A 17726-nucleotide genomic window follows, 5' to 3' on the forward strand; every position below is an offset into this window, starting at 1 on the left:
TGATATTTGTCATTATTGATAAATAGAATGGTTTAGAGCAGAGAATGGTTGCCTACTACACTAGCAAATACCTGCAGATTACCTTATTTTGCAATGTTGCTGCAGACGCATTATGCTTTAAAAGACAAGTAAGTATATCTAAGGTAGGATTTACTTTACTCAGATATACATGTAATGGAGTGTTCCCATCCTGGAAAGGAATAAAAATAATAAAGTTTATAAATACTGACAACAGACATTATGTGAAATTGGTTTTCTGTCAATATAAACAGCAGCAAAAATTACAGCTAAATAATGTAGTAAAAAATCATATTTGTCATTATTGATAAATAGAATGGTTTACTGCAGAGAATGGTAGCCTACTACACTAGCAAATCCCTGTGGATTACCTTATTTTGCAATGTTGCTGCAGACGCATTATGATTTAAAAGACAAGTAAGTATATCTAAGGTAGGATTTACTTTAATCAGATGTACATGTAATGGAGTGTTCCCATCCTGGAAAGGAATAAAAATAATAAAGTTTATAAATACTGACAACAGACATTATGTGAAATTGGTTTTCTTTCAATATAAACAGCAGCAAAAATTACAGCTAAATAATGTAGTTAAAATTTTAAATTTTTAATTTCAATGAAAAGAATTTTTTTAATTATTATGAAAATATATATATATTTTTAATACCTCATTGATAGATGTCACAAGATCTGGCTGTGTTCTACAAATGTGTTTAATTGTTTGAAAATCATTCCTATGCAAAGCTTCTTCTAATTCGTTCCTGTTTAAATGATTATAAAAGGTTATAATGAACTGTTACATTATTTTATGAAAATGACGATTGATGGAAATAATATCATCACTAGAATTTAATTCGTCACTTTGACGAATTATAGGTGATCATTTTTATCATTTTACTGATATTAATTTTTTTTTTTACATGCACGTACGTTAACATACGATCGGAAAATGTTGATGTATGCCATCCTATTATACGCTTATAGTGCTGAGTTGTGCCTATTATATGCCATATACAATAATGTACAGTATATAATGTATATCTATATACAGTGTAGCATAGGTGAAATTATGGGACACATCATGTTCTAATTTTTTGGTATGATGGAATTATCAAAATAAACTCGAAATGGCAATTTCGAAAGATAATAAATTGAGCAAATAAATATAAGAATTGGAAGCGAATTTGGCACATAGAAGCGCTGTGCGCGCTCTTTGAAATTTGTATAACTTTGACGAAAAAGATGAAAAAACTACTTTTTAAATTCAACTGGCCATATGTTAACGTCACAACATCCGATAGGCTTGATTTTTATATGAATTCATATCTATATTTCATCAGCTTTCATAATAAATTGTAATCATCAAGGTAACCGTCAATTCTGAAGAGCTGTAAAATATTCAAATTTACGGCGAAGGTGAAATTACACGACCTACATTATTCAAGTTTATACGCGTGATGACGTCATCGAAATAAAAATAGTGGGAAATCATGAGAAAGTCAATTAATTGAGCAATCACATACTAAAATTTGAGCGAAAATCGGGTACAAAATAACAGAGATGCGTTCTATTGAATGTGACAAAATATGACGAAAGAGAAAAAAAACTTAATTTTAAATTCAAGTGGCCATTCGATGACGTCAAAACATTTTGTACGTACAATGTGTACATGTATTCATATCTACAACTCAATGGCTTCCAGAATAAGTTAAAAAAATTGGGGGTCATCGTGCATTCTGGAGAATTATTTTCATTTTAAAAATGCCTTATTTTTCACCATTTTCAGAACTTTGATGCAATTATTTTGCTCATTTTGTCATTTTGAACCTGCTCGTATAGCGTTATTTTAAGTCGGAACTGACTCAAATTTGGTGAATGTACTAAGGATGGTGAGTAGAATGCGATTTGTAAAAAAAAATCGTATTTTTACGCTTTTTAAGTATCGCTTTTTAAGTGGAGCACTGTGGCGCAGTGGTTAGAGCATTGGACTTGCAATCAAGAGGTTGTCGGTTCAAGCCCCGGCTTGGTCACTGCAGTGTTGAGTCCTTGAGCAAGATTCTTTATCCACATTGTTCCTCCCCACCCAGGTGATAGAAATGGGTACCGGTATGTAAAAAAGTACTGGGAAGGTAAATCAGACTCGTTTGTGCGGGAGGAGTGGCGTACCCCCCACAACATACACACTTAGTGGAGTCTGGCCCAAACGCTATGGAAATGGAGATGGGCACCACGGCCGTTAGCATTAGCTTAGGTTTCGACTTTACCTTTTTTTTTTTTTTTTTTAAGTATCGCGCGCGCAAAAATTATTTTTTGCGCAGTAATTTTTTGAAAAACGCAAATTCATTGATCAAAACTTAATTTTGAACTTTTTAAATTTTTAAAGAGCGATTTCACGCGCATGACCCTACGTACGTATTCGTTTTTTATTTGGTAATATTTTTAGCCTTGACCTGAAGTTTACGTGTAGTGAATTTCATTAATATGTGATAATGAATTATGGAGATATGATTGATAATGTGATTTCACAAAATGGCGTATAAATGACGTCACGGATGAGTGATCACGCTGAAAAGCTTATTAGGATTAAGTTATATTATTTGAAAGATACTAGATGGCACGCTCGCTTCGCTCGCGTACCATCTAGGGGTGCTCACAGATGGTTCTCGAATACAGTAGAATCCACGGACGGGGACTTTTTTGGGACACTAAACAAAAACGGAAGTGTCCCCCTAATTCAGAAATAGAGACAACAAAACCAATACTGGATTCCATAAAGGACAATTAATTTATGTGGATTAAAGAAATTAGGGAGAAATGGAAATGTATGTACGGGAATTGGGCGGCACGTGGTGGTGGTGATGGAACCGCAGTAATAAAGTTGATTGTATTTATATATTATAAGAACCAAACTAAATAAATAGACCTAGACATTCTGCGAAATGGAAATCGGAAATTCAAGCTCCTATTCAGTGAAAAATTAAACTGTAGTCTACCTAAATATTTAGGGCAAATCATCGGTTGTGGTGTTGAAATTCCTGTAAACATTTGTGTGAACCAAACTGGGTCGAATTTCTGTCATGAGTACTGATTTGTTGGCCTGTGATTTATGACGCCTAAGGGATCTATCTAGACTTATTTTTTAGAATAATGTACGTACCTGTCAGATACAATTGTCTTGTGTCGTATAATAAATAAGTACTGTAATAGTTACTGAAGTTACTATTACAATCTCGTCAATGAAAACACGAAAATGTATATGCACTTACTTATGAAAACGTATACAGTATTATACTCAGTTATTGAAACAGTATGTTTTAAAAAAAGTTTCGTTTGTCTGTAAAATGATGTAATCAAGCTGTTTACATGAGTCTTAATTTATAAGCACATCAATAATAAAATAGTTTATCTATCCTGTAATTGGCGAGATTATGGTCGCTGTTGAATGAAATAAAGCCAATCGGTATCATATTTGTACAGAAACGTTTTCGCGGCCGAAGGGTGTAACCTAAATTCGTTGTATTATCGTCAAAAACTAACTGTAACTAAACTTACATAGAAAGTAGGGTATCATAAATTTGGCCTTAGCACTCGGGGGAGTGGCTAAGATGAAGTCCGTGGGACTACTAAATATAAATTGTAATGAACCTCGAGGGACATAAATAGGAATATTTCATGTTTCATTATCAATGTATAATAAATGGAAACTGTTTACCGATTCAAATAATAGAAATTGGTTTTTAACATATTCCGAACCTATTGCAAGTTTATTCTCAAAGGGCCCATATATTTACCTACCGTATGTGTTAAACCAAGGGCTCATAAATTTACCTACAGTACTTGTGTTAAACCAACTCTGGCAGACTGAGAGATTGGGATGTTCCATTCATCGCAAATCAATACATTTGTATAATCGTATATTAAATCTATCAAAATAGTATTTTTTAAAGAAAATCGGCCTGTCTTCAACATTATGATGGTGTACTCTAGCTGTTCAACCGGTTTTCAGCTATTAAAAACAATTATCGTAGGAGGAGATAGAAAAATGCGAAGCCTCCTCGCATTTTTTTGGCGGGTATTTTTCAAGATGGACATCCATTAGACAGTGTATACCACGATCGGAAAACACCCCTATTTGGGGCAAATCGTTGAACCTAAATTCGTTTTAATCGTCAATAACTAATTATCTAACTCAATTTAATTAGTAAACAGGGTTACATCAGGCGGTTAAAATCAGTACCGAAAGTACGAACCAACTTTACATACCATCGAGTGAAAATTCTAGAAGTAAGGCGCGATTTACCGAATTTTGCCCTTACGTAAATTTATATATAGATTATGAAATTTTGGTAATCATTGACATTAAACTTTTTGAGATAATTGTTACACAAAATAGTGTACAGAAACAATAACATTAAAGATTTGATACAATAACAATAGCTGATCATTTTATTCTAAATGATCACCTAATTAAATTTGATGAGAATGGGCCCTTTAATTGTAATATTTATGTCGTAATCTTTTAAGAAAATTTGAAAAGTAATTTTTCTCAAAATAATATCTTAAATTGTTATCTTTTTCATTTAAACTATAAATTAATTGAAGGTTAATCTGTTTGATTTGAAATAAAAAAAATTAAAAAAACGTACCTTTCCATTGCAAAAATACAGTGTCTTCATTTAACATTTATTAATGCCGATAGCTTCTAGTGTAAAAGTAAGCCTACTCATTCTCTTCTGAAAATAGAAAAGGTAAACATTTAATCTTTCCTGGTATGTAAACTATCTGTATTTCTATCTAAACTATCTAAATGCCTATTGAAGTAATATACCATAATATAGATGTTTCTGATGCTGGCTGTTTTACTTTGTCGTTTGGATTTAGCTTTTGCTTATTATATGTGTACATTGAGATACAGCTACTGATACTCACAACAATGTCATTTTGTTAAAATATAAGTTTAAAGATTGTCACCCAAAAACATGAAAAATGAAGATTAATTAAATCAGACTTTGAATAGCTGGTTTTGTAGTTTTAATAAAGTTAATCACTTCTGTAGAAAAAAAAACGAAAAGAAATAACGTTTTCACTTTACACAAAAACCATTGGCTGGCAGCCAAATTGATTAATTTTTGCTTTAAAATACCATTTTTTCAGGTAAAAAAATGTTTTCAATTAAACTTTTGGTCAAAGTGGATACCTATTATGGGACATTAAAATGGCATTCAACAAAAAAAAATAATTATTATTTTTAAATGGGGAATAATACATCTTTATAGCTATCAAATTGTCTGATACTATCTTGTATGATTTTAAATGTTCATATCTCCAACTCTGTAGCCTGAGGTTTTTAAATGTTCATATCTCCAACTCTGTAGCCTGAGGTTATTAAATGTTCATATCTCCAACTCTGTAGCCTGAGGTTATTAAATGTTCATATCTCCAACTCTGTAGCCTGAGGTTATTAAATGTTCATATCTCCAACTCTGTAGCCTGAGGTTATTAAATGTTCATATCTCCAACTCTGTAGCCTGAGGTTATTAAATGTTCATATCTCCAACTCTGTAGCCTGAGGTTATTAAATGTTCATATCTCCAACTCTGTAGCCTGAGGTTATTAAATGTTCATATCTCCAACTCTGTAGCCTGAGGTTATTAAATGTTCATATCTCCAACTCTGTAGCCTGAGGTTATTAAATGTTCATATCTCCAACTCTGTAGCCTGAGGTTATTAAATGTTCATATCTCCAACTCTGTAGCCTGAGGTTATTAAATGCATAGCTTTTGTTAGACAACCCTCAGCTCTGTCTACAATATCAAACTTGACAAAGAAATTGTTATGTTCTCAAATAGGGTAGTGATATGACCTCATCATGTCCATATATGGTGGTGTAGACAGAGCTTTACAAATAATTTTCAGGAAATAAAAGAAACTAGTGCGAATCATCATTAATTCCTAATATGTGTGTTGTATTCAAAACAATGCAATGCAAAAAATACCAATTGTTTGTGTCACAGTAACTGTGTGGTACAAAGACAATACTTCGGCCCTGAGACGATTCAGCACACTTACATTTATCGGCTTTGATGCATTTTATAAGCATAAAATAAGCTTTTTTCCCCAAACTTTATTTTTAGAGAGACTGGGGTAGTACTACTAGGAATAAAGATGCAATAAAGCAAACATTTTGAAAACATTGTCGAAAATGATCATTTTTTAGTCATGTGAACGATGTAAACAAGTTACGCCCTCTGTTGGCCGATTGGCGAATGCACGAAATAAACGAAGGTTTTCGAAGTAATATATTGAATATAAAATTACGTTTTTTTAGTAATTTATTATATATATTATATCAACATTGTCAATATTAATAAAATACGGATTGTTAAACACCTTTAAAAACTTGATAAATACCCAAAAAAATGAATATGAATTTGGTCTAAAGTGAGACGTTTCGGCCCAGTGGGCCGAAACGTCCTACTAAAAGTGGGCCGAATAGTCCCGGGCCGAATCGTCTCAGGGCCGAATCTTCCCTGAACCGCTTACTGGATATACAAATGGAATGGAAACTTCAGTATTATCAGACTGTTGAACATAAAACTGGTGAAAGTGTATACATACTGACAAGCTATTCCAGCAGAAACATTTTATATTTCAATATTACTGTATGCGTTTCATACATACAACATGTATAAAATATAATCCCATCAGACAAAAACATTAAAGGCTACGACAATTAACTTGCATCTGTATGCTGGTGTTACTGAATGAAGATGAAAATTGTAGTCTTTGTTCTCACACTACATACTTCTGCTGGATTAGATCAAGCAAAATTTATGTGTCTTGTGTTGTTTAACTGTACTGTTTATTTGTAACCTTCAAATGACAAAGAGCTTAAAACGTCAAATTACTGTAATGAAATAAAAACACACACAGTCACTAACAATAAATTCATAAAGAGTTGGTGGTATTGGTAACCATAACTTACCCTTGTAGGTTCATGTCTGAATATTCCTCCAATCCCTGGTCCATCGTCAAAGGTGTTTATTGTTATGCTAAGTGCCAACACCCTGTTTACAGCGTTCTGTGTGTCACATGACTTTGTGAGTCAGTCTTGCATACTAGAAAATAACAGAAAATATAAGTTGTCAACTTATATTATTATTATAAGTAGTTTCTATATACAGTACTTCATATTAACAAAGAACAACCTTTTGTAAAGAACATGTTAACTAGAGCATATGAAATCATTTTACTACACAATTGGCATCTGGATATTGTCCAGGCAAGTTGGTTAAGTCAATAAAAGAGTGTATACACAATAGCAAGGCACACTATGATATCATGGTGGAAATAAATAATGTAATTTTTTTTATTTCCTTCATGATATTACCAAGTATTTAAATTCACAAATGATTATTCTTTGTGTTAGTTGTAAACAACATGACATTTTTTTAATGAATATTTCAGTGATACCCTCACAGCATTCTAATTCCGATTTCAACTAATCCTCTTCTGGATGTCACCATAGGAAATAGAATGCTGAGGATGGTGATAGGTGACACTGAAATATTTGTCAACAATTGTTGACCAGTTTTATCCGTATCCTGATATTTATATTATTTATTAACTTAATTATTAAATAATTTATATAAATTTAAATGATATATAATAAACAAAAACCACAACAAGCCTGTTCACTGTGCATTTTACCATTACCGTTTCTGAACCAATCAAAATAAAACTTACACCTAAATTCCCCATTAGTATGGAGTGTGTCCTTATATAAAATGTATCACTTAATTAACAATCCATATGAACAATAAAAACTTACACCTAAATTCCCCATTAGTATGGAGTGTGCCCTTATAAAATGTATCACCTAATTAACAATCCATATGAACAATAAAAACTTACACCTAAATTCCCCATTAGTATGGAATGTGTCCTTATATAAAATGTATCACCTAATTAACAATCCATATGAACAATAAAAATGTATTTACTTTACTTTTTTATTTCAAATTTTTACCATGACAATAACAAATAAATCCTAACTGTCAATCATCAGTCAATAAGCTTTATTTTATTTTTGCTTAAATATAAACATTAATTATTATTCTTAAGTTCACCAGGTTCAAATTTATTCAACAGGAAAAAAAACATCATAAATGAAGATTAATAAATCAAACTTTGAATAGGGAATTCTGCAGCTTCAACCCATTGTCTGATAATTTGACTATTGTTTGCATTATTTTCAAGTAAATAGTTTTATTTTCGCTCCAATTTTTGGTCAAAGTGAATAACTATTATGACATTAAAACTGCATATATTCAAGAAAAATATATATATTTTCCGGGTGATGATATATCTTTAATGGATTTCAGTATACAGGAGCAAATCTGTCATGCTTAAAGACCCCTTCCCTGCAATTTTGGACGTTTTTTGGAAAATAATACATATATATCACTTTAAAAACATTAAACCATGTCATTCCTTGTCTTAAATGTACGTTTTATGGTAAATTATGATAAAAAGTGAGAAACAATGCACTACCTAAGTAGCTCGCGGCGATCGACCTCTCGTGGACGGTCTTAGGCCTAGCCTAGCTAGGCTTAGTTTTGTAGGCCTAGCTTGTAAACATCGATAACGTACGAACATCGTACGCTAGCTATATACCTAGCCTGACGTTGTATAGTTGCTGCATTAATTGTCTTTTTATTTTTGCCAGACTCCGTTGATACAAATTGGGGAAAACCCGGTATTTTCGCTGAAAAGTTAGGAGTCTTCCATTTGTTTTGGCTTCACGATCGATCGAAAAGTGGGCGAATTACAGGTGAAAAACAAAAATATCAATCCGCGCGCAATGCATTTTGGGATTTATAGCGGGCCGCTATAATTATTAGAATCGATTTATTTTTCACATTTTTAACCGTTTAAAGACGAAAAAAGTTATCGCAATAGGACCATATAGTATTATTTTTACATTAAATATAGTTTGTGATCTTAAATTAGATCTAAAAAACGTAGGGAATGGGGCTTTAAATTAAACTGCAAAAACTATCCTATTTAGGACATTTTTTTTTAATTGTCTACAATTCTTTAAAAAGAAATTATATATTCTTTGTAATGCTAGCGACTTGAGTGTTTAAACTTAGAATATCTTTTTTTAAATTTATATATTGTACACATAAGGCCAAAATATATATATTTGTGTAAATACTTTATTTGTCACTCTCATAATATAATAATATAAAAACTTCATTAACAATTATGACAAAACAGACCAAAACAAATCAGTTTTCGCTATTCGAGTTTTGGCCCTTAACGTAAAATGCATTAATTATTAACAAAATTTATTGTAAAGTTTAATTAAATAAGTTAAGTAAAGTTATATACTTGTTAAGCGTCAATTTCAGGGGAGGGAAGGTGTACTATATTTCAATAGATCATCGACATTGATTTATGCTACCATTTAGAAATAAACCGACAACTCTTTCAAACATGAACAAATGTCAGAATCACTATACTGTATACATCTTTAAAAACTAAAGAAAAAATATTTAATGCAATAAAATTGTAACAAAGATTAGTTGCCCCAAGTCTGTAGTTTATATTCTCTTTTTTATGTTCGTCCACCGGATAGCGTTTCAATTTTTTTTTGGAAACTACTGTGTTTTTTTTCTCGATGATCTATCAATTAGCATTACACGTATGAAACGCCATATGTGGCAATATACTTAGCTTTTTACTAACATTATGTCAAAACACATTCTAGAACCTACCTGTAGACTACCCAAATATCTGAAGTTGACATACTAAACTAATTGAAATGAGAGAACTCACTCATTAGACAGATGTGATGAAGAAAATAACAGAAATTGCTTGACATGAAGAGAAAAGGAAAAATTAAAATGTGAAAAAATATTAATAGGTCAATTTGACGATGATAATTATTAAATTGTCAATTCCCAAAGTGATTTATTTTTAAATCTTTAGTACATTCTTGTAATGATATTTTGTCTATTTTGTAATAACATATTGATTGATATTCATATTTAGTTATTGTTAACAATTACTTTATCAACTGGAATTTATTACAACTTAACAATATAAACACCCAAGAAAATGGCCTGGTAATTAGATTCCAATATTTTTAGTTAAATTTCCCAACAAAAACGAGAAATATGTTAATTTATACATTTTTGGAATGTATATCATTATTATTTATCATTTTTTCAGAACAATAATAAACGATATAATGGGTACATAACATATATATTGCATTTTTTTATGAATTCATTTTTTTACGTCTCTTTGGTGTACTATGGAAACCTCTGGTTTGCAAAAAAAAAATGTTTTGTATCACCTTTTTTAAACCTAATCATCATTGTCTTGCTAGAATCATATTGCGCATATGGTATGACCGACCCTGGAGGAAAAAACAAAGGAAAATATACATAAGTCATAAGGCATATACGCGACCGATTCAAAACGTGACCGATTGGAAACGCGACCGATTTCAAATGCTGTCGTGGATCAGTGCCGGACTGGTCTTCCTGTAAAGCAGGGCCTTCTAGCCTAATAATAGACCATAGCACACCTTAGGCCTCCTACTCCACTAATCTGTAGTCTTACTAGGCCTAGCCATATCTAACTTCTACATGCTATGCCCTCTCCTCCTAGAGTAGCCTACTGTAGTACTAGAGATAGGGACTAGCCCTCCTAGGCCTAGCTAGCCTAGATAAGATAGATCATCTGGGCTAGTCCAACATAATAATATTATGTTGGACTAGCCCAGATGATCTATCTTATCTATGAGTACGATAGGTTTAATGATGCCTATCAATGAATATTATCTGCCATTCTAAAGAATTCCGTTCGCTTTTAAGTTCATAATAAGATAAATACTTACTTTTTTTATTCAGATACATGTTGTCAAAGGGGTGTCACGAAAGCTCAGACCACGAAAGCTCAGACCCCCTAAGACCTAAGATCACGAAAGCTAAGACCCAACGCCTAAGATTACAAATACTAAGATATACTACAGATTAAAAACAATACTTGTTTATCCATACATAATTTTAAACACAGTAGGTTTCATTTATTACCATAAATATAATTTAATACTACCGCAAAACATAGATAAACTCACATTATTTTCGCCTGTTGAGTAAATGTATATTTTTTCTTTACAACAAACAAACTTGACGGGTTGTTTGTTGGTATATATTTACTCCATTGTGTTGGTTCAGAGGATGTTTTTCTTACGCACCTGCCTTTCTTGTATTTTGACTCCAAATTTGTTGACTAACTTTATCCTGAACACCAAACTTTAAAATTAGGACTTATAAGTACTTTCAGAAGGAGAAACACATAATAACAAATAAATAAATCCTTTAAATTGATGATTTTACATATGTGTTTCTTTGTATACTGTAATGTAACTCCTCGAGCTCCCACCATGCTCAATGTTTTTGTTTCCATGGAGCGCCAAAAGAGCAACAATAATAGTACAAGCATAAAAACAGAAAGAAAACGAAACAAAAAAACTTATCATGATTTTTAAATTAAAATTTATTTGCCAGTATTTATTTCTTCGTACTTGCATGATTATACTATTATCATTACAATTTTAATTTTACATTGTTCCATCCACTCCACACTGTAGATGGACTCCACAGAGTTTTCAGCCCTCTATATAATTTTTGCTCTTTTGACGTTCCATAGAAACAAAAACATTGAACATGGGGTAGGCCTACTGTAGTACTGTAGGCTAGTCATTTTGTGTGCGAGAAAAACGTCTGTAAAATCATCAATTTAAAAATGTATTTGTTACTTTTTATGCGGATTCTTTTTCATGAAAGTGCCAATTCTAAGGTGTGGTATTCAGAATAAATGTTGGGAGTTAAAATACAAGGCAGGTGCGAAAGATAAATATTTGTAATCTTAGGTGTTGGGTCTTAGCTTTCGTGATCTTAGGTCTTAGGGGGTCTGAGCTTTCGTGGTCTGAGCTTTCGTGACACCCGTTGTCAAAGTTTGTTTATGGTGTGTGTGTGTGGTATGTTGTTGAAATTAAACTTTATTGAGGGCGCAATCAATGTTTATATCAAAATTAAAGAGTCTTTAAAAAAATAATACATTTACAATGATTTACTGTAATTGGCCCCATTGGCCACATCGCGGTAACATAAAAACTCCGGGTTAATAATTAATATCATATTTCTCCATGGTAAAAATATTATATTGCTATAAATTTAATTAGGCCTACATTTCTCTTCTTCTAGTCTTCCAATTAAATCCTTCCTTACAAATTTGTATAAAGAATAATATCCAGTTTTATATATGATTTTGTGATCTTGTCCTGTTTTGTTTTTGTTCTTCAAACAATGAAGAATGAAGAATTAATTCTAATTCCAAGTTATTTTTATTCTTTTTTATACTCGCATTTTATTAGAAAGGAAAAATTTAATTGATTTGTTTTATATTTTTGTATTATGGCAGATAAAACAAAAAGCAGCTTCAAGGCTGAAAATGTCTAATTGCTAAATAAGAAAAAAAGAAATTTTGATTCTAGACAAATGTAACTAACACCTATTATATAGAGCTCTCCTTATAGAAGCCAAACACACTTGATCAAAGCTAAAAAGTATGATTTCTTAAAAGCATTTTATAAAAGAATGAACTTGAATTCTGGTCTTTAAAATGGTCTTGATGAGTTTTTATGAATGTTCTGGGTTGGGAGAGTTGCCTGTATTTTAGTAGTCTGGGTTCCAGACGGAGTTTTGTCTTAATATTAGTAAAAAGATAAATATTTTGGCACATATGGCGTTTCATACGTATACTACTTGATTTTGGATACTATTTTCAGACAAAAATCGCGGTCGAAATAAAAACAAATAAATAAAAAAAAAAAGATAATACAGACTTGGGGCAAGTCTAGTATTTTAGTTACAAAATCAATGTAGCAGACAATGTAACACACACAAGTAATCCTTTATATTGCTATACACACAAAACACAATGACTGATAAAATGAATCAAAATATAAATTATTTATTGTTACAATTTTCTTTATACAAAAATAAATCATCTTATTCACATTTTATATTATATTATTTCATCACTGTAATGTGCAAATGTATACAAAATAGCAGATAATCTCTATTATTCTCTGACAAGAAAAACTCACAGCTTTATCACTTTATGCATAGAGATATTGTAGTGAACTATTATATATAGTTATAATATCTCTATGCTTTATGTATAGAGATATTGTAGTGAACTAATATTATATATAGTTTTAATATATCTATGCTTTATGCATAGATATATTATAGTGAACTATTATCTATAGTTTTAATATATCTATGCTTTATGCATAGAGATATTATAGTGAAGTATTATATATAGTTTTAATATATCTATGCTTTATGTATAGAGAGATATTATAGTGAACTATTATATATAGTTTTAATATCTCTATGCTTTATGTATAGAGATATTATAGTGAACTATTATATATAGTTTTAATATATCTATGCTTTATGTATAGAGATATTATAGTGAACTATTATATATAGTTTTAATATCTCTATGCTTTATGTATAGAGATATTATAGTGAACTATTATATATAGTTTTAATATCTCTATGCTTTATGTATAGATATATTATAGTGAACTATTATATATAGTTTTAATATTTCTATGCTTTATGTAAAATGAAAATAATTAAAAATAAAATAAACAAATCCCAGTGATTGCTTGTATTGCTGCTCTTAAATATTCCAGTATTGTTGTTATAATAAAATTACTTAAGTCATTTTTGTTGTTTTTTTTTAATTACTCAATTCACTTTTCTTCTGATTAGTTTTAATTTTAACATCTTTTACTTATGGGTACTTCCCATTTCTTTTCCCCTTTCTCATTGTTTAATTTAATATTGTCTGTTTTTGTCACATTTTGTGTCACTGATTCAAAGGTGAAAGGTCAACAAATAAATAAACTGCATTTAAACCAATAAACTTTTAAATGTTGAGCTACTCACTAGATAGGTACAAAGGGTGGGTCATTTAAATGTTGAGCTACTCACTAGATAGGTACAAAGGGTGGGTCATTTAAATGCTGAGCTACTCACTAGAAAGGTACAAAGGGTGGGTCATTTAAATGTTGAGCTACTCACTAGATAGGTACAAAGGGTGGGTCATTTAAATGTTGAGCTACTCACTAGATAGGTACAAAGGGTGGGTCATTTAAATGCTGAGCTACTCACTAGATAGGTACAGGGTGGGTCATTTAAATGTTGAGCTACTCACTAGATAGGTACAAAGGGTGGGTCATTTAAATGCTGAGCTACTCACTAGATAGGTACAAAGGGTGGGTCATTTAAATGTTGAGCTACTCACTAGATAGGTATAAAGGGTGGGTCATTTAAATGTTGAGCTACTCACTAGATAGGTACAAAGGGTGGGTCATTTAAATGTTGAGCTACTCACTAGATAGGTACAGGGTGGGTCATTTAAATGCTGAGCTACTCACTAGAAAGGTACAAAGGGTGGGTCATTTAAATGTTGAGCTACTCACTAGATAGGTACAGGGTGGGTCATTTAAATGCTGAGCTACTCATTAGATAGGTATAAAGGGTGGGTCATTTAAATGTTGAGCTACTCACTAGATAGGTACAAAGGGTGGGTCATTTAAATGTTGAGCTACTCACTAGATAGGTATAAAGGGTGGGTCATTTAAATGCTGAGCTACTCATTAGATAGGTACAGGGTGGGTCATTTAAATGCTGAGCTACTCATTAGATAGGTACAAAAGGTGGGGTCATTTAAATGTTGAGCTACTCACTAGATAGGTACAAAGGGTGGGTCATTTAAATGCTGAGCTACACATTAGATAGGTACAGGGTGGGTCATTTAAATGCTGAGCTACTCATTAGATAGGTACAAAAGGTGGGTCATTTATGCTAAATTGAAATGTTGAAGTTGTAAACATAAAATGAATTCTTAATTGCATTATCGTTTTATGCCGTTAGTTTGTTTTCATTTAAAAACAATTTCCCAAATAATGTTAAGGGTGATTAAACATAATAGATAGCTAATGTTATTCAAATTCATTTAAATAAGCAAATACTAAATTAATATAAAATGGAAACCAATAACAAAAAAAAACAGCATTAAGCAAAGCTTTAATCTTGTCGTGTCAGAAAAAATTGCATAAAATATGTATAGTAATATATAAATCCAAAGGCAAATTACTGAAAAAAATGACAATACTGTGGGTATCAGTGGCTGGATCTCAATGGAGATACAAAAATAAAAAGCGAAAAGCTAAATCAAAACGATAAAGTAAACAGCCAGAAAAGTTAGCAGAGCTTTCGGGCAACACTAGCCCTTCATCAGTAATATATAAAACAATGACAAATAAATGGCTGCTCACACAAGATAAACTATAGTGTACAACCTCCATTGTGGTATTACAATACATACACTGAGGTATGACACGCTAACACTACATTGACAAATAAATGGCTGCTCACACAAGATAAACTATAGTGTACTACCTCCATTGCAATATTACAATACAGGACATCATTACTAAAGAAATGACAGCTCAATTTGGAAAGTTTCTAGTGATTAATATTTCCAAAAAATAATAACAGTAAACATGAATATGGCTTTAAATCTCATTAGCTGCAATAGGCCATTGTTAAAAGCCATACCAAAAGAGTGGAAAGAAATTATTGAAAAAGGTACTACAAAAAAGGAAGACAATAGTATTCCTAGTCTACGACTTTATATGAAAAATAAAGGAACCGTCTTCTATAATCATTTTATTAATAGATGTAGTCAAAAATACCAAATTCACAAACAAAATGGGAAATAGAACTAGGTAAGGTAGACATTGATTGGAGTAATGTTTGGTACTATAAAGTTTATAGACTAAAACATATACCCAAAGTTGCTCAATTTAATTTTAAAGTTCTGCATAGAATACTACCATGTAAAAAACGATTGAAAATCTGGAACTTAGCAGGTAATGATTTATGTGATAAATGTATAAACAAGGTTGAAACTGAAAAACACATGTTATATAAATGCAGTGTAATTCAATGGATATGGCTTAAATTTAAAAATGTCATAGCTAAGAGCTTTTCAAACGAAGACCCAATAACTTGGTCTACAATGATTACTGGATCAAATAACATAATTGTAAATGAATTGATTTCATTATTTGTATTCTCTATATATAAGTTGCTTAGGCCTATATTAACAAAACCTGAAAAAAAAGGAAACTACTATAAAAAAAAGATCTGGAATCTTTTTATTACTGAAGTAAATAAAAAATGAAATAAAAAAATGCTATTTGTATCTCTTAAATACATTGTATATAGGCCTAGTAACTATATTACTTTTAAGATATGTCATCCGGGTATGAAGCGTCTCACATACACACAGAGCCAAAATATTACCTTGGACTTGCACTGTGTATGGACTCTAACCTTACGGTTTTCATTATATATATCATTCCATCCTATCCATTCTAAACACCCTTTTTTCAAGCTTTTGCATTCTTCGTTTTCATCTCATCCATTTTTTTTCTTGGTGAAAAGGGAAGATTCTTTATATTCTTCCCCTGAGTTTATAGCCTCTCTAAACAGACACGGACACGAACAGAATAAAACAACAATAATCACTTTTTCATAAGTACGTTTTTTTTAAATCAATTTTTATCGTCATTTTATTTCCATCGACATATTTTAATTAATTGTATTTTTAAAAATGTGTATGAATGTAAATGTGGTTACTTTTTAACATCAAAATAATCTTAGTCTTATGTATATACTGTTCAAAAGATATGTATTTTTTTAACAATGTACCTTATAAATAAGAGAATTATATAAATGTGCATATATACATATATTATTATATTTATAGAACTATAATAAAAGTGGGACGAACCCACACAAGACAAAAAAAAAGTTGTCAAAGTGGTCCCTAAATAAAAACAGTAAACATGAATGGCTTTAAATCTCATTAGCTGCAATAGGCCATGTGAAGTGTGTAAAGTTGCCAAAGTGTTCCCTAAATAAAAACAGTATAAACATGAATGGCTTTAAATCTCATTAGCTGCAATAGGCCATGTGAAGTGTGTAAAGTTGTCAAAGTGTTCCCTAAATAAAAACAGTAAACATGAATAGCTTTAAATCTCATTAGCTGCAATAGGCCATGTAAAGTGTGTAAAGTTGTCAAAGTGTTACCTAAATAAAAACAGTAAACATGAATAGCTTTAAATCTCATTAGCTGCAATAGGCCATGTGAAGTGTGTAAAGTTGCCAAAGTGTTCCCTAAATAAAAACAGTATAAACATGAATGGCTTTAAATCTCATTAGCTGCAATAGGCCATGTAAAGTGTGTAAAGTTGTCAAAGTGTTACCTAAATAAAAACAGTAAACATGAATAGCTTTAAATCTCATTAGCTGCAATAGGCCATGTGAAGTGTGTAAAGTTGCCAAAGTGTTCCCTAAATAAAAACAGTAAACATGAATAGCTTTAAATCTCATTAGCTGCAATAGGCCATGTGAAGTGTGTAAAGTTGTCAAAGTGTTCCCTAAATAAAAACAGTAAACATGAATAGCTTTAAATCTCATTAGCTGCAATAGGCCATGTAAAGTGTGTAAAGTTGTCAAAGTGTTCCCTAAATAAAAAC

General features: G+C 31.2%; 1 protein-coding gene and 1 long non-coding RNA gene across 2 annotated transcripts in view; one reads left to right on the forward strand and one right to left on the reverse strand.

Annotated features, from left to right (window-relative positions):
* Window positions 1–17726, forward strand: part of LOC140046810 (uncharacterized) — a 423911-nt gene that overhangs the window by 166534 nt on the left and 239651 nt on the right. The gene's annotated exons all lie outside the window — the stretch shown is intronic.
* On the reverse strand, window positions 690–7121 carry LOC140047483 (uncharacterized). The gene is made up of 3 exons (XR_011844960.1): window positions 7002–7121; window positions 4663–4749; window positions 690–777 (listed from the first exon to the last, which is right to left on the reverse strand). It is a non-coding gene; the product is annotated as an uncharacterized lncRNA (long non-coding RNA).

Source organism: Antedon mediterranea, chromosome 4, assembly GCF_964355755.1.
Source record: "Antedon mediterranea chromosome 4, ecAntMedi1.1, whole genome shotgun sequence".
NCBI lineage: Eukaryota > Metazoa > Echinodermata > Crinoidea > Comatulida > Antedonidae > Antedon > Antedon mediterranea.